Source organism: Papio anubis, chromosome 11, assembly GCF_008728515.1.
Source record: "Papio anubis isolate 15944 chromosome 11, Panubis1.0, whole genome shotgun sequence".
In the NCBI taxonomy this organism is placed as follows: domain Eukaryota; kingdom Metazoa; phylum Chordata; class Mammalia; order Primates; family Cercopithecidae; genus Papio; species Papio anubis.
The window spans coordinates 57,657,689-57,680,268 of NC_044986.1; the positions used below are offsets into that span (position 1 = coordinate 57,657,689).

At 36.5% G+C, this 22,580-nt stretch overlaps 1 long non-coding RNA gene across 2 annotated transcripts; it reads right to left on the reverse strand.

Moving 5' to 3' along the window:
- Positions 1-784: 784 nt before the first annotated feature.
- LOC116269437 lies at positions 785-21,964 on the reverse strand. Of its 2 annotated transcripts, XR_004176955.1 has the most exons (3): positions 17,929-21,964; positions 1,621-1,752; positions 785-1,273 (listed from the first exon to the last, which is right to left on the reverse strand). It is a non-coding gene; the product is annotated as an uncharacterized LOC116269437 (long non-coding RNA). The 2 variants fall into 2 exon arrangements; XR_004176954.1 differs by lacking the exon at positions 785-1,273 and having other exon boundaries at positions 1,373-1,752.
- Positions 21,965-22,580: the final 616 nt, after the last annotated feature.

The window sequence follows — 22,580 nt, forward strand, 5'->3', positions numbered from 1 at the left end:
ATAGATGGTAAATTTCTTATTAGTGGACCTTAAAAGGTGCTCCACTCTCCTGATTCTGATAGCTTTGAAGGACCTTTTAAAAATACGTCAAAGAAATATATTTTGGGGTAACATACTTTGATTCTTTTCAGGGCCTGTTATCTGTCATGTGATGTTTTACTAGTCAGGATGGAATTTGGTATCATTGCTACAAAGAGTCTGTTTCATCAGTCTTAAGATTTCTTTTTTAATGTCAATGCTGGTAGGTCACGGTGCCTGAATTCCCAAGGGAGGAGAGTATAATGTGGCATGTCTGACCTCCACTTTCCATCATGGCCTGAACTAGTTTTTCAGGTTAACTTTGGAATACCCTTGGCCAAGAAGAGGGGTCCATTCAGTCAGTTGGCAGGGCTTAGAATTTTATTTTTGGTTTATATTCTCATAAAATACTTGTTATTCTATAAATGAAATATAATTCAAATTAAAAGGCAAAAATAAACTGGAAACAATATTCCAATAAGTATCACAATGGATTGAGATCATTTCTATATAAAAAGCTCATACAAATTATTAAGGTTTGTAAGAGGATTTCCATACCAATCAGCGATTCACAAAGGAAGAAATAGTAGTATTCAATAGACATGGCAATCACGAAAATGGGAGTACAATCCCCTTTCTGTTCCTGTCAAATTAGCAGAGATTAAAGAAGAATCTGCAGGGGGTGGGGTGGGGAGGAGGAACCCGTGAGAGAGGCCATCTCAAGCATTAATGTTGTGAGTTAAATTGTTGTGGTCTCGTAGTTAGGTGATATAAAAATTGTAACTATGTCATTACCAATTTTAAAACCTTTGACTTGAACTTCTACCTTAGGGATTCTATTCTAAAGAAATGAGTATAAATGTGAAGAAATGTGTATACCCAAAGGCATTCCTTACAGCCATTATTCATAACACAATACTGGAAATAATATAATGCACAATGGTAAATGGTCAGGGCAATTATAGCATATTCTTGACTCCTGTAAAGTCATTTAAATGTACATGGAGAAATGTTTAGGCTCTAATTTTAAGTTAAAGCATGTTTTTACATCTTCTTGGCCCAGCATCCCTCTATGCCCTCACCTGTGCCAGCCATACATAACCCTAGTATCAGAAGCCAGATTTTATCCCAATCTAGCCAAAATTAGGCCATCTGTGGCAGGCCCATTTACATACCTGCCTATGGGATACTGTCTTTCACTCAGAGCTCCAGCCACTCCATTTAAAACAGATGCTATTCACTCTGTTTGGGCAACCTGCAAAAGAACTCAGGTATATGGGGATTACTGAAATCAGTGACTCTCTATATGTCATAAGAAACACATTTCAGAAGAAATAAATTATAAACTCGGAGCTGTGAGATAAGCTGAAAATTTATTTAAAATAAAGAGTGACGCTATGTGCTGAATATAGATAGAAGAGAACAACAGCCTGTATGAAGGTTAACAAAAAGGAAAGCTGAGAATCCGTACTTCCCAGTGTAACCAGTACTCTGCCCTGTAGGTAACAGGCACTCAAAATTTATTTGTTATTGATGATGTTTTAAGATAGTTTGTCTTCCCACTAGAAGCCAAAGTATTTGAAGACTAACTTGCTGACTGACTTGCTTGTGTAGACACTTGCATAGCTGGAACAGTGTTTACATCCAAGATGTACTTATTTCATTCCCGAAACAACCAGCCTTGAGAGACGTACACTGAAAAAGTATAGACTGAATAACCTCTGGGGAATGGAACTGGGAAAAGATAACAGAAGAGAGTCCTCTGTTTATCTATTCATATACTTCACTTTTTACATCATAATTTCATATTATTTTTGACCCTTTTTTACAATTGATGTGTATTTTATTAAAACTAAATATGTAAAAGCATATTACTATGTTTTACCTTATCTTCCACTGTTTTAATTATACAGGTATCAGAGGAATATAGTATATATGTCGTATATCTATATATTACTCATCTTCAAACCCAGGATAAGAAATAGCTACTCAAAGCAAACCCAAGATGAAAGTAATGCTGTTAGTGATGGTGGCAGCAGTTATAATAGCAGTAATAAGAGTAATAACAGTAGTAGAAGTAGTATTAGTAGCTAGTAATAGTAGTGCCTTATGTATGTTTGGTCAACCCTTGTGGTTTTCATTGACCTTACATTATTTCCTTTGTCCTATCAAACAGCACTGTGAAGCCATTGTGAAATCATTCCCATTTAACTAAAGGGAGAAGTGAGACTCAAAGTATTTGCCTAACAAATGACACACAGATAATGAATGGTAGAACCAAAACAAAATTTTGCAATTTGATTCTTAAACTGGTTTCAGTTTCACTATTTTTCCAGGCACTTGCATACACAATTATCCCAAGTGGATCCACATACAATTTGGCTCTCCAAATATTAGGGCCACTGGTACATTATAATTTTAAGGGTGTTGTGCTTTTTATGAAAAAAAAAATGTAATCCGAGAATGAGCTTAACAATAAGAGTAATAACACTAGGATCTTCTGATTTTTATTTGTCTCACATTAACGACCATTTTCCTAGGGTAGGTAAAACTAGAAAGGTGTAAAAATAAAATTCAGTGTGTCCCTGGAACATACAATTTTGAAGTTGTTCTGAGTAGGAAATAATGTTCTACAGTGGCTGAAAATGAAAATCGCCTTGCAAGGTTATCTGGATTTTGAAAATCTGCATTGTGAATCCTAAGCTTAACGTAAACTTTGTGTGAGTTACCACCTTATAGCAATTTGTGTTAACAAATGCCATCCCTAAATCCTATCATTTGATGACAATTAAGAAGTCTTATAAAAATCCTTTTCCTGAGCAACTCATTTCCTGCCAAAGAAACTGTAAATCTTCACTTTAAACTACAACATCTGCTGAGGCATGAGTGTCAGGTGGCCATTTTTAAATTGTGAATTTTAGCATCCATGCAGTCTGTCGGTTTGTTATTTTCACGTTGCTGTGAGTCACTTCTGAACTGTCATTTCCTCTTTTACATTCCTAAAGCTTTGCCATAGTCAGATACTCACTGGAATATCTAATACTCTGTTGTTACTGTAGTGGCCAAGCCCTCTTTTCCTTGTTATGGTAACGCATCCATATCATCAACCCTACCAGTTCTGCCATCATCACCCCCATCTCTGTCATCATCACCCAAGAGACATTTACCCTATATCTCCTCAGGTACACACTCTGTATAAGACCTGATTCCTTTTTTCCAAAGGTACCATCCCTCTTCACTGAATTCCCAAAATTTTATTCTTCTCTGAAGTATTTCAATGGCAGGTATACATTTATTTTGTTGCATCAGTAGGATCTTCTTGCCATTTAGATTCTTATCTTTTTTTCTATCATCTTATCTCAAGATAATAGGAAAAGATGAAACTGATGCTGCTGCTAATTTTGAAGTCTTAACATTTTGTAGTAAGTATTTTCTGGGACTAAACAAGTGTACTATGCATTCAATTTGAGAAGAAAGATGAGAAAGTTAAGTATCAATAGAGAATACCTTGAAGAAGAATTCTTAAGCATCCAAGAATAATTTCCATCATAAATCCTTTCAGAAAGGAAAACAGGAGCTGAGAAAAACATCCCCCTCTTTAACTTATCCATATATAGTGGTTTGGGTGTTACATTTTCTTATGAGTCAGCATTTTTGTGGGAATTCACTATGTACCAAGAACACTTTTAAGCATTTTACATACAATATCTTGTATAAATGTCACAATAACTTTAAAGGTAGCTATTATCATATATATTTTCTAGAGGAGAAAACAAAGGCTTAGAGAACTTGAATGATTTTTCCAAACTAAATAGCTTATAAGAAGCAAGACCCAAGGCTTAAACAAAGATCTTTCTCTAGATAAAGTCCAAACATTTGGTCAAGTATGGAAAAAGTTTCTACTAGATTTTACTAGGTTCAATAAATCTATATTGTGTTAGAGCCAATAAAAATTATTGTGGGATATGTTGCCTAATCTTGGTTTAGTTATTTCATTCATTATACCTGCCTTAAGCACCTATTATGTATTGGACACCATGTAGTATAAGCTCCTACATTCTGGACACAGAATGGAAAAAAAAAAATACAGAAAGGAAAGTATTTAAGATGAATTATAAGGCAGTTAAAGTTACAAATTATGGGACAAAAAATAAATAACTGGTTATGCATAAATATAATGAGAATGATATAGGGATTGCAGCAGATTATAAGTTACATATCAGTCAGAAATGCAATGCTGTTTGAAAATAACACAAAGACATAAAATGTAACTGCAAATAATGTTCTCTTCATATTTAGCTTTGGCTAAATGGTTATGAGGACAAGTTATTCCAGAGCAACCATGTAATAAGCAAGCTATGGGAAACTTGAAGAAGGTCCATAGTTCTACAGTGAAAATAATTAAAAAGTAAGAAGAAAAGAAATCTTTAAACAAATACTTCAGGATTTGTGGTTATTTTGTCTGACGAAAGCAAAAACATGAACAAGGAGAGCCTTAATAACTATTTCAACATACAGAGAACTTTTTAGAGGATGGGAAAAAGTTGTTCCATTTTTCCATCGGAGAGAGAACAAAAGAAATGTATGTTCCTCAGAGGATGATACCATAAACATGTTCAGAAAGCGACATCCTAATTCTCCTCTTGGGACTTGTAAGTAGATGGAAACAAAAACTTTAAGATGATCAGAGGACAAAAGTTTCTCTTCTCACCCTTTCCCTGACACACATGCAACCAGAGTGTGCCTACTTAACAATCAACGACATACACAACTGTGCAACATAAATGGTGTTACCTTTACTGAAAGATGATACAACATATAGGTCTGAAACTCATTTGGTTGTCTACATATTTTATAAAACTGAACTTTTTACCAAAATCAAAAAAAATTCAGATAATAATTTAAATTGCTTCTCTAATTTTTTAAAGATCAAAACATGAGGTGACCTGATCCCCATTCTTAGTGGGTTGAAGGTATGTACTTCATCTCACATTAAATAGTACACATGCCCTCCATTTATCTGAGTCTCCGACATTTCCTATAATATGCATACCTGACCTATTTCATTCATTCAAGTTACCTCGTTAATCTCTTTAGACTTTTGATACTGCGACTACTGGCATGAGTTAAAGAAGGACCATTGGATGACTTCACTAAACCTATTTAGTGTACACAGTTTCTCATATGGAGCCCTCTTCTTAACATTTTATTTAGAACTAGGCAACCAAATTCTGACTGGTATGGAGTGCCTGAGCAGTAGTGCACAAAGAGTAGACAAAGAAGAATAAACACCCCATGGTCTTCCAAAAGTATTCTATGGAGCTAGGTTTCTCCAGGTGCGATTGGTACAATGTGCCAGGAGCCACTCCAATCTTCAAAAGACTGTGGCAGCTGATCTCTTGGATAATTAGTTTTATTCAATGAGGAGTAACTTAAAACATGATTTTCATATTAAAGCATTATCATATGCAAAATTCAAAAACATAAGATAAAGTATGAAAGTTCAAAAACATTTTGTCATTTGTAACAGAGAACCAAGGTTTGCATACTTTTGGTGGGTATGTTGCCGTCAATGTTTGAGGAGCATTACTAAATTTCCACCAACTCTAAATTATTGCTAAGTTATATCTCTTGTGACCTAAACCTCTCCTGAATCTCTTCTTGGAAGCCTTACAAGCACAAGGGTATGTGTCCAATGAACAAGTAAATCCTAATTAAGATTATTCCCATCAAAATTAAGCAACTCTTCATTTGAAATGTTGTTTTTTAAGTGATCTCCAACACACTAATCCAGCCTAATGCCTTCGGTTATGGACACATATCTGGAGTCAGATTGCCTGGGCTCTCTATCACTCAATAGTTGTATGATCTTGAATGAGTAACTTAACCGCCATGGGCTCCAATGTCTTCATAGGTTCTTCATAATATTGTTAAGAGGTTTAAATGTGTCAACATTTGCAAGGCATCTAGAATAATATGTGATAAATAGCAAGTGGTACAAATCTTCCTATAGGGAATGCTAAGTTTTTTTCTAAAGCTTTGTTTTCAGGTGGAAGAAATATGGCTATTCACATAATAAGCTTTATAAACTTATCCTGAGGTGATAATCTTGGGTAGAATATATCTATCAACCAACCCTCTAGTGATGCACCCTTCAGTTTAGCATTAAAGGGAAAGGAAAGTACTGAAAAATAAGGACCAACTCTCAACAACTATTTAAGTGTGTTTTGACATCTCAAAAAGCAGTAGCAAAACAAAGAGAAAGCAAGAAAGAAAAGAAAGAGAGAGACAGAGAGACAGAGGGATGGAGGGAGGGAGGGAGAGAGGGAGGGAGGAGGGAAGGAAGGAAGGATGGAAGGAAGGAAGGAGAAGGGAAGGGAAGGAAGGAAGGAAAAGAAAGAAAGGAAAAAGAAGAAAGAAAGAAGGAAAGAAAGAGAAAGAAAGAAAAAGAAAGAAAGAAAGGAAAGAGAAAGAAAGAAAAGAAGGAAAGGAGAGAAAGAAAGAAAGAAAGAAAGAAAGAAAGAAAGAAAGAAAGAAAGAAAGAAAGAAAGAAAGAAAGAAAGAAGGAAAGAAAGAAAGAAAGAAAGAAAGAGAGAGAAGGAGGGAGAGAGGGAGGGAGGGGGAGGGAGAAAGGGAGAGGGAGAAAGGGAGAGGGAGGGGGAGAGAGGGAGAGGTAGGGAGGAAGGATGGAAGGGAGGGAGGAAGGAAGGAAGGGGCTAGAGAAAGAAAGAAAATTGGGACAAACAGAAGCCCTGCCAAATAGTATTTATTTCAGAAATGTGAAAGACTTGATCTCTAAATTTTATTTTGAAGAATCACATTTTAAGTAAAAGTACAAACATTTAATGCTGTATTATACTCAGTAACGTTTAAAGGAGACTAATTGTATTTATTTGTGAGTATTGTCTTTTACTTCTGTTTTTTGTTTTTGTCTGAAATATTTTTAAAGCACAGGGTCTACTCCAAATACCTTATCCAAAAGGTTAACAACACCAAATTAGATGATGGAAGCTTATTCAAGGAGTAAGGACCCATGGCTTTTGTGCTATTATAACATATTCCATAATTAAAAGGCAGTAAAAACCTGGCGATCTCAGGTTTTTCTGATTAGCCTTCCCCAGTAGTTCACAAACATTTTGGTCTCAGGACCACTTTACAGTCTTAAAAACTATTAAGAATCCCAAAGAGCTTTTATTTATGTAGATTAACCCAATAACATTTACCTAATTAGAAAATTTTTAACTGAGGAAAAATTTTAAATATTTCTACTTTAATGCTATTAAAAATAACATTAAACCAAATGCATACTAAAATAAATGAAATAGTTTTATGACAAAATAACTATGTTTTCCAAGGCCCAAAAAGAAATCATTTTTGACAAGAGTGGCATTGTTTCACATTTTTGTTAATTCCCTAATGCCTGATTTCAGAGAAGTTGAGTTCTCATATCAGCTACTGCATTCAATCTGTTGCATTATATGTTTAGGTTGAAGTATGTGAAGACAATCTGGCCCGCACAGATATGTATTTTGGAATGAGAAGAGTACTTTACTCATTTTGTAAGATAATTGTGGATACCCTTCTTTGGAACCAAACTTGGAAAGAGACAGTTTCTCAAAGTTTAGTTGCAATATGGAATGTGGAACCACATCAATGAATTTTTGGTACATATTGTAGGGATGTCTATGTGTCTGTCTTGCACTTTCAATGGATTTTTCACCTATAAATATCTTTGCAACATTGTGCATCGGCCATTTGGAAAATTTGACTCACTGAACGATGTAAATCATCCAAATGATTACACAGCAATTTTAAAATTGCATTTATTAATATACCATCAATCTTAACACCAAAGCTTTTCAGAATTGAGATGCCATCACAATCCTGGGGACATATTTTTCAAAGTTCCAATGTTTGCTGGAAAGTTCTAATGTTATTGTTAAGAATGAAAACTATCATTTTTTGAAGTAGGAGACTCATTCATTCATTTTTAATAAAACATCCAAATATCAAAGTCAGAATAGCCATAATCTGTCAGTCATTCTCTCAAATAATAAATGTGTTCAATGAAAAAGTGGCTACTTGGGCTTGTAACTCAATTTCACAAGTGTTTTTCCTCTTGACAACCATCATCCAGCAGAATGTTTTATACATAATTCCCATTTCACTACACAGGACGTTAAAAATATCTAATAAAATTCAAGATTGGGAATTAATGAATTAACAGTGTTTTCTGCTTCATTGGGTACATTTTTTAACAAAACTGACATTTCTTGTTTTCTTCCTTTTTTTAATAAAGTGAGGGCATGTTAGTGATGAAACTATCACTACTGTTCAAGCTGCCAGTAGTTTGACTTATCATTGCTTTTGTACAATCACTACATGTCAGTGTGGGAAAAAGAATAAAATAACATGTTAATATTCTTATGAAAACAGTTTTTGCCTCATGGACCCCTTGAAAACTTATCAGGTTAACTGCAGACCACAGTTTGAGGCTTTTAATGTATCCTAGAGGAAATCCTTCTTTGTATTAGTGTGGGGTATACATTGTCGTTGAAATTTGGTTGTTAATCCCCCTTTGTACCTCTCTTCTGTCATCATCTTGAATCACAACTTGCATTTTTTATTACTATGGTTATCTTTTCACATGCTGGGCTTGGCTACCCCACAGAGAATACAGTGCCTTGTTACCCAAAATGTGGTCCATGGACCACTAGCATCGGTGTCACCTAGGAGCTTTTAAACATGCAGAAACTCAGGCCTCCTCCCAGTACTACGGAAACACAAACTGCAATTTTTTTTTTTTTTTTTTTTTTTTTTTTTTTTTGAGACAGAGTCTGGCTGTGTCACCCAGGTTGGAGTGCAGTGGCCGGATCTCAGCTCACTGCAAGCTTCGCCTCCCGGGTTCACACCATTCTCCTGCGTCAGCCTCCTGAGAAGCTGGGACTATAGGCGCCCGCCACCACGCCTGGCTAATTTTTTGCATTCTTAGTGGAGATGAGATTTCATCGTGTTAGCCAGGATGGTCTCGATCTCCTGACCTCGTGATCCGCCCACCTCGGCCTCCCAAAGTGCTGGGATCACAGGCGTGAGCTACCGCGCCCGGCCCACAAGCTGCATTTTAATAACACCCTCTGGTGATTTGTACGCTTGTGTGATGGAGATCTGTTATATTTGCCTAACTGTCGTTCTCTGCTTCAGGAAATCTGTCATTTCTCTATTTCAGGAAATGCTCTGACTCCAACACATGAGGTTGGCTGCATTTTCCCTGATACAGAAGTGGATGTATAACTAAGTTAAGCTATTTAGAGTATGCTATCCCTGTAAACAGAGTAATTTGTCCATTGCTGGGCATGTGTAAGCAAGACCAATCAGAGTCCTTTTTTTCAGAATAATATGGGTGGTGGGAGAAAGGAAATGCTCCTTTCTCTGGGATTATTAGCTGTATGGATAATGCAAATCCAAAAATTGCTGCTGGCCATCTTTGCTGCAGCATGAAGGAAAGTTCTCTGAAGTGATTCCAGAAAAGAGGAGCACTGAAGTCAGAGATGGAGAGAGAGAGATCCTTGATGATATCAAATGAGCCTCTGGATCCAGCTCTGCCTGAAGTCATCTGCCCCACGATTTTCAGTAACGTGAATCAACATATTCTGCTTTTCCAGTTAATGTTAGTTTGAATTGGCTTTCCGTTCCTTGCAACCAAAAGAGTTTTGATAGAAGACGAAAAACTCCATAGGGACATATGTATCATTTATATTCTTTGTAATCTTCAAAATATCTGGCAAGTGCCTTAAATTTAATGATCACCGTTGTTCACCATCTCAGCTCATTTTATCAAGCCCCTTATTTTATACATTTCTAATATGCATATTGGAATATGTCAACCCTGGCTTAAATGCTTCAGCTCTTCCTCACCATGGAGGTGTACAGTGCTGTTTAAAATGTCCTTCACAGTATAGCTATACCCACCTTCACAGGCTTATCTGTCAATTCCTTTCTACTGGTGCCATTCACCTCATTTGCTGGATTTCAGAGGAGCCCTAGCATTTCTTGACACCAAGCATTTACATATGCTGTTCCCAATATACCTTGGCTATCTAACTGATGAACCCCTATGTGATCTTAAGGAGCGTTTTCAAAGATCACCTTCTTTGTAAAGGTTTTCTTACTGCCCACTTATTTTCCTCCCTGAGATTATACTCCTTCTGTGTTCTTTATCAAGCCTTTACAAACTATATTAAATTTCTTGGACATTTCTCAGTGTTGCCTGTAAGATTATGAACCTGTTAAATTCAGAGACATCTTTCGTCCCTGTATTCTCAGATTTGATATAGAAACCTGACACTTACCATGAGCCCTTTAAATGTTTATTAAAGCAAAAATAACTAAAAATGACAAAAGGATTTTAGTCTTTACTCCCGGGCTCTGCCATTTATTTACTCTGTGACTTGGGTCAAATAATTCATGCTACTGAAATACTGTATTTCTTCCTCTATAAAATTAGGATAATATTGTCTACCTTGCCTGGTATGATAATTCTATGGAATTACAGGCAGTAAAACAGTCTCCCCTCAAAGATGTCTATGCCTTAATCTCTGGCACCTGCTAATATATTGTGTTACATGACAAAAGGGGTTGCAGACATAATGAAATTTACAGATCTTGATGTGGTGAGATTATTTTGTATTATCAGGCAGGGTTCAGTCTAATCACATGAGCTCTTAAAAAAGAGGTTTTTTTCCAGGCAGAGAGCAGAGGAGAGATGAGGCAAAAGGGAATGTTAGAAAGATTCAAAGCTTGAAAAGGATTTGATCCACTATGAGGCCATTAATGAAGGAATGCAGGCTGCCGGTAACAGTTGAAAATCACCCCAGCCAATACTCAGCAAGGAAGTGGAGACCATAGTCCTCTAACTGCCTAGAACTGAATTCTGCCAACAATGTGAATGAGATGGGAAGTGAAGACCCTCCCAGAGCCTCCAGAAAGGAAGAGAGCCCTGCATACACCTTGATTTCAGCCTTCTGAAACTTGGAGCAGAGAGCCAGCTGAGCCAACCTGAACCTGGGCTTTTAACCTACAAAACTGTGAAATAATAGATAGTGATGGTTTTAAGCTACTAAATTTATGATAGTTTTGTTAGGGCAGCAATAGAAAACTAATACATATGTAATATAGCATTTTATAAACTAAAATGTCAGGCAAATATGTGCTCTTAAAGTTTGATATTGCTATCTATTAGAGATGTTGGGTTAAAGAATATATTGAACCAGTAAGGAAAGGATCCAGTTTCAGCTTTCTACTGATGGCTAGCCAATTTTCCCAGCACCATTTATTAAATAGGGAATCCTTTCCCCATTTCTTGTTTTTCTCAGGTTTGTCAAAGATCAGATGGCTGTAGATGTGTGGTATTATTTCTGAGGACTCTGTTCTGTTCCATTGATCCTTTCCTTACTCCTTATACGAAAATTAATTCAAGATGGATTAGAGACTTAAATGTTAGACCTAATACCATAAAAATCCTAGAGGAAAACCTAGGTAGTACCATTCAGGACATAGGCATGGGCAAAGACTTCATGTCTAAAACACCAAAAGCAACGGCAGCAAAAGCCAAAATTGACAAATGGGATCTCATTAAACTAAAGAGCTTCTGCACAGCAAAAGAAACTACCATCAGAGTGAACAGGCAACCTACAGAATGGGAGAAAATTTTTGCAATCTACTCATCTGACAAAGGGCTAATATCCAGAACCTACAAAGAACTCAAACAAATTTACAAGAAAAAAACAAACAACCCCATCAAAAAGTGGGCAAAGGATATGAATAGACATTTCTCAAAAGAAGACATTCATACAGCCAACAAACACATGAAAAAATGCTCATCATCACTGGCCATCAGAGAAATGCAAATCAAAACCACAATGAGATACCATCTCACACCAGTTAGAATGGCGATCATTAAAAAGTCAGGAAACAACAGGTGCTGGAGAGGATGTGGAGAAATAGGAACACTTTTACACTGTTGGTGGGATTGTAAACTAGTTCAACCATTATGGAAAACAGTATGGCGATTCCTCAAGGATCTAGAACTAGATGTACCATATGACCCAGCCATCCCATTACTGGGTATATACCCAAAGGATTATAAATTATGCTGCTCTAAAGACACATGCACACGTATGTTTATTGCAGCACTATTCACAATAGCAAAGACTTGGAATCAACCCAAATGTCCATCAGTGACAGATTGGATTAAGAAAATGTGGCACATATACACCATGGAATACTATGCAGCCATAAAAAAGGATGAGTTTGTGTCCTTTGTAGGGACATGGATGCAGCTGGAATCCATCATTCTTAGCAAACTATCACAAGAACAGAAAACCAAACACCGCATGTTCTCACTCATAGGTGGGAACTGAACAACAAGATCACTTGGACTCAGGAAGGGGAACATCACACACCGGGGCCTATCATGGGGAGCGGGGAGGGGGGAGGGATTGCATTGGGAGTTATACCTGATGTAAATGACGAGTTGATGGGTGCAGCAGACTAACATGGCACAAGTATACATATGTAACAAACCTGCATGTTATGCACATGTACCCTACAACTTAAAGTATAATAATAATAAATAAATTAAAAAAAAAAAAAAAAAGAATATATTGAACCAATGTTGTATTTATTATAAGAAAGATAAGGGTGGGAGATGGAAGAAATGATGTTAAACTCATGAATTTAGTTTGCTTTGCAAATGTTTAACTTTGAGGTTGCTTCTTTCCAGATCCCTGGAGATTTGGCCTTTCGGCATACAGAGAGGTTTTATTAAAGCTCAAGTCCCTTGTAAAAGCTTTTAATAGCTTTCTTAAAAAAAATCATCTAAACTCTCTGTTCTGTGCTATTCCTCTAAATGCAAGAAAGCACAAAGATACTGAAGAAACATAGAGACAAAATTAAATCAGGGGCTCTCCTAGCTCCTCCATTATTCAAAGCACTTAGTGGACTATAAATGATTTAGAAGTGATACAACTAGACTTTTCACAGTAAATAGTTTTCATTTTCCTGATTGGTAATCAGGAGAAAGAAGATTCCATATTCCCATCAACAGAGATTTAGAATTATCTTTTGCCAAAAATGAAAGAGCTCTTTCTTCCTGTATAGTCTATTAAAAAAATAAATATATACACACACACACACACACACACACACACACAAAGGTGAATCAAAAAGAAAGAAAAGAGATTACAACTTTATTACTGCCCTTATTGGACACTTATAGCAGCAGGCTAGCAGGCACTGCACAGAATATAGAAATGAGACACTAAGTACATGATCTATAATGAAAATGAAGCTAATCAGAATCTAATATTACTACAAGGTTGAAATGAAAGCTATGGTATTTCTTATAACTGCACTTGGCACTTAGAGAAATTGAGACTCACAACATGCTTCATAAACATTAATTAATTATGCTGGGCTTACATTTAATTCCTCCAGTGGATAGAACGTATATACAGAAGATGAAAGAGTCAGCCATAACCTGGTGCTCATTGAATTCTGGATTGTAGGATCAGCTAATAATAATCACAATAGTAGTTGACACTTGTAATCTTCAGAACATCCTGTAAGCATTTATTAATCAACCATTGCACCATCTCAAGGGAAAGATAAATATTATTCTTCTCATTTATAACCTATAAAGTTGTGGCTTCAAGTGGAACAGCTTTGCCCAGGATTCCCCCATAAAACCCCAAGTGGAGATTAGAGAATTAGAATCACTGTATATACATACCATAAATGTTCAATACCACATTATGAGAGAAGTCTTAAAACAGTGAAATTTATAGACAACTTTGATTACTACAGAGAAAGTCCTAGGGTACATCTAGCAAAGAGAAAAAAGGTTGACAAATTGGAAAGGAAAGTTGATACACTCCCAGAGAATATCTACTCAAAGCATTTCCTTTGACTGCAACACATGTTTTTCTGATTCCTCCAGAACATTCAATTCTGGAATGGTCACTAAACAGGTTTAAGATGGGGGCAACAAAAATCCAGCCAAAAGGCCCACATAGGAACTTACAGATATATCTGACTGGTTCATATAGTGTTTTTATTTTTAATGAACATAAATAGGGTGCAGCCACACTTTCCGTGCACCACTGGATATGAGACAATGCATTTGACACTCGTCGTTGTTAGTATATATAGACTATACTATTGAGAGATGCCTTGTACACCCAGAATCACCACCAGCTCAGAGCATATAATGCCTCCTTTCTACCATTCTCAAAACAAAAACTTGAGTGAGAGTACTGGAGGATCCCCAAACTACTGTCATTGTTGTGGTTTTTCTGTCTGTTCTTTGTCCTACCTCCTATTTTGTTTCCTTTCCAGCCCAAGTCTTTCCACCCTGTATCTGGCCTTTTTACTCCCAATTCAGAGCTTTCATCCTGACATCTCCGTCTGCTTGGAAAGTTCTTATCCCTGTATCTCATACCCTTTTGACCTACAGAATTGTGTAGGCCCCAAATCTCTCAAATATGTATCTAATCAAATGCTGTTGCCACCTCCTGTGACCTCTTAACCTGCTTTATGTTTTTTCATAGTAATTATCACTCCTGAAATTACATTATATGTTTGTTTGTTTAGTTTTTCATCATCTGAATCTACCACTAGAACGTAAATTTCTTGAGTGCAGGCCTGTTTTCTTTTCTACGGAAGTACCTAGTCCAGAGCTTGCCACGGAAGAGGCATGTGGCAATATTAGTGAATCAATGAATTAATCATGCACATAATTCCATGTCAATACATATGTATGTCTTCATTATTATCTTAATAGCTGCACATTTCACTAATATCCACATTTATTTAAACAACATATTGTTTTTGGAAACTGAGGTTGTTTGCACTTTTTTCTTTTAAACTAGCATAACATGAGGACTATGACAGGGAGGGGAGAGTAGAAAGGAGGAAGGGATCAGGGTTAGAGACACAAACCTACCCTCTTTCTTGGTAATCAGGGGCTGCTCTGCTTCCTACAACCCAACTGATTTCTAGTGACTAGATCTCTTTTAAACCTGGGTTCCTGCAGCAGTTGGCCCCTGTCAGATGCCTTCTTGCACTTACTTGGTTGCCATGTCTAGCTGCCTAGGCTCCAGTTCCTGCTTAAAGACGATGAGGTACAGAACTAAGTGCATGAAGCATATCCTCTATTACTGTTAAGTCCCTTCCTACTCCTATTGATCAAAGGGGAAGGTGCTAAATGTGTTCTTCGTGTTCCCTTCGGTTTCATTCTGTGTCTTGGTCCTTTGGAGCTAATTGGAGTAGAGTATTACATACTATAATTGACGATAGTGGGTTTTTGTTTTGTTTTGTTTTGTTTTTGAGAATGAGTCTCACTCTGTCACCCAGACTGGAGGGCAGTGTCTTGATCATTCACTGCAACCTCCGCCTCCCAGGTTCAAGTGATCCTCCTGCCTCAGCCTCCCAAGTAGCTGGGATTACAGGCGTGCACCACCATGCCTGGCTGATTTTTGTATTTTTAGTAGAGACGGGGTTTCACTATATTGGTCAGGCTGGTCTGGAACTCCTGACCTCAGGTGATCCGTCCACCTTGGCCTCCCAAAGTGCTGGGATGACAGGTGTGATACCTCGTGCCTGGTCTAGGATAGTGTATTGATGCAAGAGGTTTTGAGTGTCCAAATAATTATCTGCTGAATTTGCTGCTGAATTAGGAAATAATTAGGTATTAGGAAAGAATATCTAGAACTGTGATTTCAAATACACCTCTGGGAGGGGCTGGAGAAGTTAGGAGGCAGAGTTAGGGTGTTCACAAGTCAAATCAGTCAAATTATCTGGAAAATTCAGGGTGCTAAGTTTACAGAGTTACCCAATGCTCTATTCTTCCCCCACTTTCTCATTTGCAGTATATAGACTCAGCCATAAGCATAAGTAAGGCCTGTCCTAATTTCTACCCTCAGTTTCTTGACTGCAACTCACCATGGGAGTTAACTGACTAAAGGTTAACACTCAGACTGGGTCCATATTTCTCTGAGAATAGATTTTGATCTTCCATTGCTAAGAGACCTCCCCATTCCACAATGTATACTAACCTATAGCTCTGTTCTTCTTATAATTATAAAATGCGAGATGGCTGGGTCTATTTCCTAGAGGCAAACAGTATTAATCTGCATACCTGAAATGCTTTCTCAATATGTACTTTTTTGTAAAAGCATCTGTAGGTTTTGTCATAAACACATAGTGTTTAAGGAAGCTAAATTAATTACATGCACTTTAATACTGAAAGTACAAAATAACAAACCTTACCTAGAATGCATATTTTATCTGTCTTGCTGAGAGAAAGGACAGATGAAAGAAAAATGTGTACTTAAGTATGCATTTAATAGTGTGGATAGTGAGGGGCAAACGTGTGGATGAAAAATGAATGCTAAAGTCAGATATTTTTGAAATAAATGAAGTAGAAACATTTGTAGCTAAAATACAAGGATAATCTCAGCAACTACTGAAACAAATATTATCACTAATAATATATTTCTGGAGGCTCACAAAAAATATAATCAATTTTTCAGTTCATAAAATTTCAAAAAATTGAATTTACATTTGCTAAACCAATTAACAAATTCTAATTTACACAGTGTTGATGCTTCTAATTGGCAGCCGTGCATTTTTATGAGTCTTCCTGTTAATCTCTTATGGTAATCAAACTCACAAATTTAAAATTCATTGGTGTTCTTGATACATGTAACTAGTTAAAATTCTTAATTAAATTAGGGTGACTAAAAGAAAAGTCATTTTAAAAGTAAAATCATAAAGTGTTATGACTAATGCTGTACAAATTAGCATAGGGTAGGTTTGGGGAGAATCATTTGAAGACTTTGCAATTAGAAGCACCTGCTATTAGTGCACTTGTTAAACTTTTATCAATTAATCATTACTGTCTCAAATAGCAAGAAAAATTGAATGTTGTGAATATGAAGAGAGTGATTAATTGCAAGTGGTAAATTGCTGACTGGTTCCATTATTACCTGTGCTTTAAGAATTTTTAGAAGTAAATGTCTATTATCAGTTTTATGAATACATAAATTATACTAATGTGTTCAGTATTGGTTGCTTTTCTGTCTTACTTATTCTGTAATAATTGTTTTCTCAAAGTTATAAAGACGACTTGGAGAACATGGATTCTGTAATAGAATATTATTATGGCTTCATCAAAAACATTTAATGATTGAATTATTTAATCTTATTCTCTAAATACACTCTATCCATATTTTTTATTAAAAGGGGCACGGGAAGAGGCAACACTTGTTTTTCTGCGGTGTAGAAATCAATCCCTATTTGAAGTACAATTTAGGATTAAACAACATAGCACTCTGACTTCAAAATGTTAATTAATTCTCAATTTGGCCTGCTGTCTCAAACCTAAGCATTTAGATTGCAAAGGGCACTTTGGTTAAGACTCATTTTATTACAAGTTGAAATTGTGAAAAAAAATTGATTTAGAAATGTGTTTCTAAATCAATGCAGTAATAGCAGGGTACCTAAAGTCTTTGCTCGAATGTACTTTTCATTATTCTAAGATTCACACAGGGATCTCTAATGGTCCCTGAAAATCCAGAGATTATCAAGAAATGTGACTTTAAGTACCATGAAATTGCTATAGCTATTTATCTTAGCCACTCATAGATAAAGTCATGTAACTATTAAGTGGAAACAGTTTCAAGTATAGGAAAGACTTCAGGTATATTTTATATTTCAGAAAATTATAGGACATAAGTTTAAATTAGGAAGAAGAGTAGGGGTGGTTGTGGGGGAAAGATGACCTATAAACCAAACCTTTACAAATACCAAATTCAACCAAAAAATAATATCAAAGGAGGATGTTCTTCTTACCTTCTGGAAAAAAATACCGCACATAGCATTGACTTCCACAGAAGCTTTGAGATCACAAACGTACCCTCATACTCGACTCTCTTATGTTGGCTTTAGGTCATGCGTTTTCTTGTCTGCCTAAGCCAAAAGAAGGAATTCACTAATTTACAACAGAACTATCCAGGCATGGAAAAAGAGGTGTAGATCAGGGATTCTCCATGGACATTCAGAGCCAGATCATTCTTTGTGGAGGGGGGCAGCTCTTTGTGGGGGAGAATGTTAGGCAGCATCCCTAGCTTCTATGCTAAGCTCCACAGGACTCCTACAGTTGTGATTTCCTCAAATGCCTCCAGACATTGTCAAAAATCCCTTGGTGGCAAAGTCATCCTGCATTGAGAACCACTAATCTCAATTGATCTAAAATTCTAGAAATTATTTATGTGGTATATCAGGTAGATTCAGATCCCAGTAATATCACCTTTCAAGTGTTGGCAACTATAATGCTTAATTCAGTTTCCCATTCTGCTACTCACTAACCCTGTGATTGTGGTTTTCATCACTAAACTTTAGTCTGTTCATTTATAAAATGGAGATAATAAGTTTCAAGTTAATAGGATTATTGTGGTCAATAAATAAGATACTGCATATAAACATATAACATAATGCCTAGCATATTATTAATCTTCAAAAAAGTTGATATTTTGGGTTGTTATTCGTCCAGTATCATTTTATAACAATGAAATCTGTGTCTAGATGTCTTCTCAAGTTGCACTAGAGAAAGTTTCAAACATAAACAATGATGATAACTTACATTTGCATAACACTTTAGAGAATCTAAACACTATTCCAGAGCTTATTTTTTATTTTCCTATCAACGTTTTTTTAGGACGATATGTCCAATAGTCTATTGAACATTGTCAAGAAATTCAGAAGAAATAAAAGTCTACTTTGGGCCTTCAAAGAACTTAAAACCTAGTCAGGTAAAATTATTCTTTACTCATAACACCATTAAAGAAAAGTAGACAATGCTGTTCTACACGTATTTATTACATTGCAAACTCATTGTGAACTGTAATAGTGTCTTAGACACAAATTTAATTCCCCCACTGCTACTTTGCAAGTAGAAGGCAATCCATAAATATTGGTGGGATGAAGAAATGGAAGGAATGTCAGAATAAAAAACTGGCTTTTCTTCCAGGTTGTTCTTGACTTAATATATGGCCTTGCTGAAGTCACGTCTGTAAGTTGATCTCTCTCAGTAAATGGAGAAGGTAATAACGATGCCTAACACCTGACATTTGTATTGCCCCAAATAGTTTGTAAAGCATTTTCCTTTACATTATCATCTCTCATGATAATATATCATCAGCCCATTCTCCTTTGAGAGCTCAGCAATTTCATAGCTGCAGCTACATCATGGGTCTTGGCCCTGGAGTGTTTCTCAGCCTAGGATGTACCTCAGACCTTAAATGGACTTGACTCTATGAGAATATGCTTTAGTAACAACAGATCAATTTTATTATATGCAAGATGAAGTTATAAACATAAATATAAAACCCCTTAGAATCTTTATCTGATGGAGTAGAGCCCTAAGCATCAGTTTAGTCTTATCCTTTTACAGATATGCAGACGTGGTCCTTTGGTGAAGAGGATTTCCCAAGTTTTCTCTTGGTGGGTCACCAACCACATCAGAATTAGAAGCTGATGACTCTTTCATTGTGTCACGGTATGAATCATTACAAAAGACAGAGGATTTAAATTTAACTCAAATTAGTCAGGCTTCCTTTGGCTCTGTAAAATATTTCACTTGTAACAGCATGTACATTTTTTAGTCTCTCATCTATAAATCCAATAAACTAATGAGCACGTAGTTTAGTTAGCCAATATGGAAAGAAGTAATGTAATGCAGCTGATGTCTCTTCAACAGCCATTTGCTTGGGAAGGTCCAAATGGAATTTTTTTCTCTTCAATTCCAACTTTAACATCTAATATACACTGAGGTAATTATCTTAATTTTAGAGAAATCTTGCAACTATCATTAAGTGCAAATGAATTAAATATTTTCAAGCATTAAATGTACCCATCATGGACTTTTATTTTCATTTTACTCTCACTCAATTTATTTGGAGACCTAATTAATCATGCAACAAGCTCTATATACTACATGTGGACTGTAACTCTTCATGGATGTAAACAATGAGGCTCGAACTCCTTTTGGACACAGACATGTAAGAAATGGCTGACAAATATTGAGAATGTTGGCAGCTGCCTGCTAAGGCTTTAAAGAGCCACCAACTATAATTTATGTACTTGGTCTGGTGAGCCATCTTCATACAATTTGAATGCTTGTAGAGTTCTTTATATAGAAAAGCTTTAATAATAAATGTGTAAAATGAGAGATGAGTAAGTCAACCAGCAGTAATTATTTTCAAGGCTAGAATTAAGGGTCTTAGTTACGTAATCACTGGTGAACTATAAAGCAGAAATTAAACTTTCTTTGAACACTACCTGAAACTAGGGGCAATTCTAAAAGTTCTGTAAAGTTCTAAAGGACAGAGACCATATTTTATCAATTTCTGTACATATTAGCATGTAATGGTATTCACCAATTTTTTGTTAAACTGGCCCAACATTGTCTCTAGAATGTTAAATCACCTACTAGTCCATTTCTAAATTTTAGGGATGGCATGGCTTTCAAGAAATCTTCTGTTTGCCCTACATACGCAGCTCAGTTTGACCACTTGTGTTATTTATGTGGATGCTAACTGGTTGCTAAATTTACCTGTAAGATTTCTAGAAGCCAGGTTGGCTAATCCTTACGCAACCCTTCTGCCTCCTGTTTTTGTTAAGCCAAGAAAAATATCCTATTTAAATACAAATTTCCAAATCTTAAACTGATGCTAACTCCAAATCTTAAACCCTAAATCAAGAGAAACATTCTTAAAAATACATGGACACTAGGGCCAATTGCTGTGACTGTCTCTGCAGCATCCATAATAATTCACGAAAACCTGGACAGAGTGAAATCTTCATAGAATTTTGTAAATGATATCAGTTGTGGAGGATCTTTTAATTTGTCAGATCCCATGATGGCCAGGAAAACATGGGCTAAGAAAACTTAAGGAGGAGAGATCTATTTTATCCCAGTTAATAGGCTTATCTTTCATGCAAAAAGAACATGGCTGTGACGGGTGTTTTTCAATCCTTCTTCCATATCCCAAGGCTGATTAAGTTCATGACCAATAAATAGATGTCGCTTTCCCTGAAAGGTGATTTAAATAACTTTTGATGCCTTTGCCCTAATAACAATACTCATCATATCTAGAAACTTCTATCATGTCTCCTTGCAAGATTCCACTGAAAAAGAGGCTTGCTTTTTCCTACTAAAGCCCTGATATATTATTGTGTAACCTGTGAGCCTGTACTTGCTTCAAGACTGGCACCCTCTGTTAGCCCTCCAGATGGAGACACTGGATATTCTTGCCGTCTCCCCTCAGCTCAACACCACTCCCCTGGGAAAAAGTTCTTCTTCATTTTCCAGGTGTGGCTAACTCACCACTGTAAGTAACCAACCCAGAAGCCCTGAAGTTTCAAAAATGAAAATTCGTGCTTAGAAATGTTCTCCATAGACAAAATGAGATTGGTTTGCCAGGTTCAAGATGAGTTCTCCACCAGGAGCAGGGTTCAGTGCTCCCTACATAGGAATACCACAGTTTCACTGCTTTGCTCCTGACAGACTCACTGGCAGGTATTGCTTGAAATGTAAGGTTTCTTTTATGTCAGGAAGTTGTAAATCCCACAGTTAAGGAACTTGATGGTTAGTAACATAATTCCTGTACAAGAGACTTACATTTTAGAGCATCGATCTCTCTGGATTCATGGTGTTTCTTTATCTGTTGGGGTAAATATTTTTAGAGTATTGTCTACTCTTTCTCCTGGTTTTAGAAAACATTCTGGCAGCCAAATAAATCACTAGTGAAGATGAGAGGGGAATCTCTTTTTTTTTTTTCTTTTGAGATGGAATTTCGCTCTGTCACCAGGCTGGAGTGTAGTGGCACAATCTCGGCTCACAGAAACCACTGCCTCCCAGGTTCAAGCAATTCTCCTGCCTCAGCCTCCCAAGTAGCAGGGATTACAGGTGTGCGCCACCATGCCCAGCTAATTTTTGGATTTTTAGTAGAGATGGGGTTTCACCATGTTGGGCAGGATGGTCTCGAACTCTTGACCTCATGATCCACCTGCCTAGGCCTCCCAAAGTCCTGGTATTACAGGCGTGAGCCACCACGCTCGACCGAGAGGAGGAATCTTAAAGGGTCCATCTTTAAGCTGCCTCTCTCATAAAACCAGAACACCTTCTATTCAGTCCGAGTTTTTATCTGGTATGGTAGATGCAATGAATTTCCTTGTCATGGAAAATGGCATCCACCTATATGAGTTATTTTCAATCTTGGCTGCATATTAGATTCACCTTGAGAGCTTTAAAAAATACCAATGCCCAGGCCCTACCCAAAAAATTCCTATGTAATTGATCTGGAGCAATGAAAACCCATTAGTGTTATTTTTTACTAACTCCCCAGGTGATTCTAATAAGTGCCCAGAATCATGAACTTATGCTTAGATTTATTATCTCTCTCTCTGATAATCTTTTAAACTTATTTAGCTTTACAATGTTC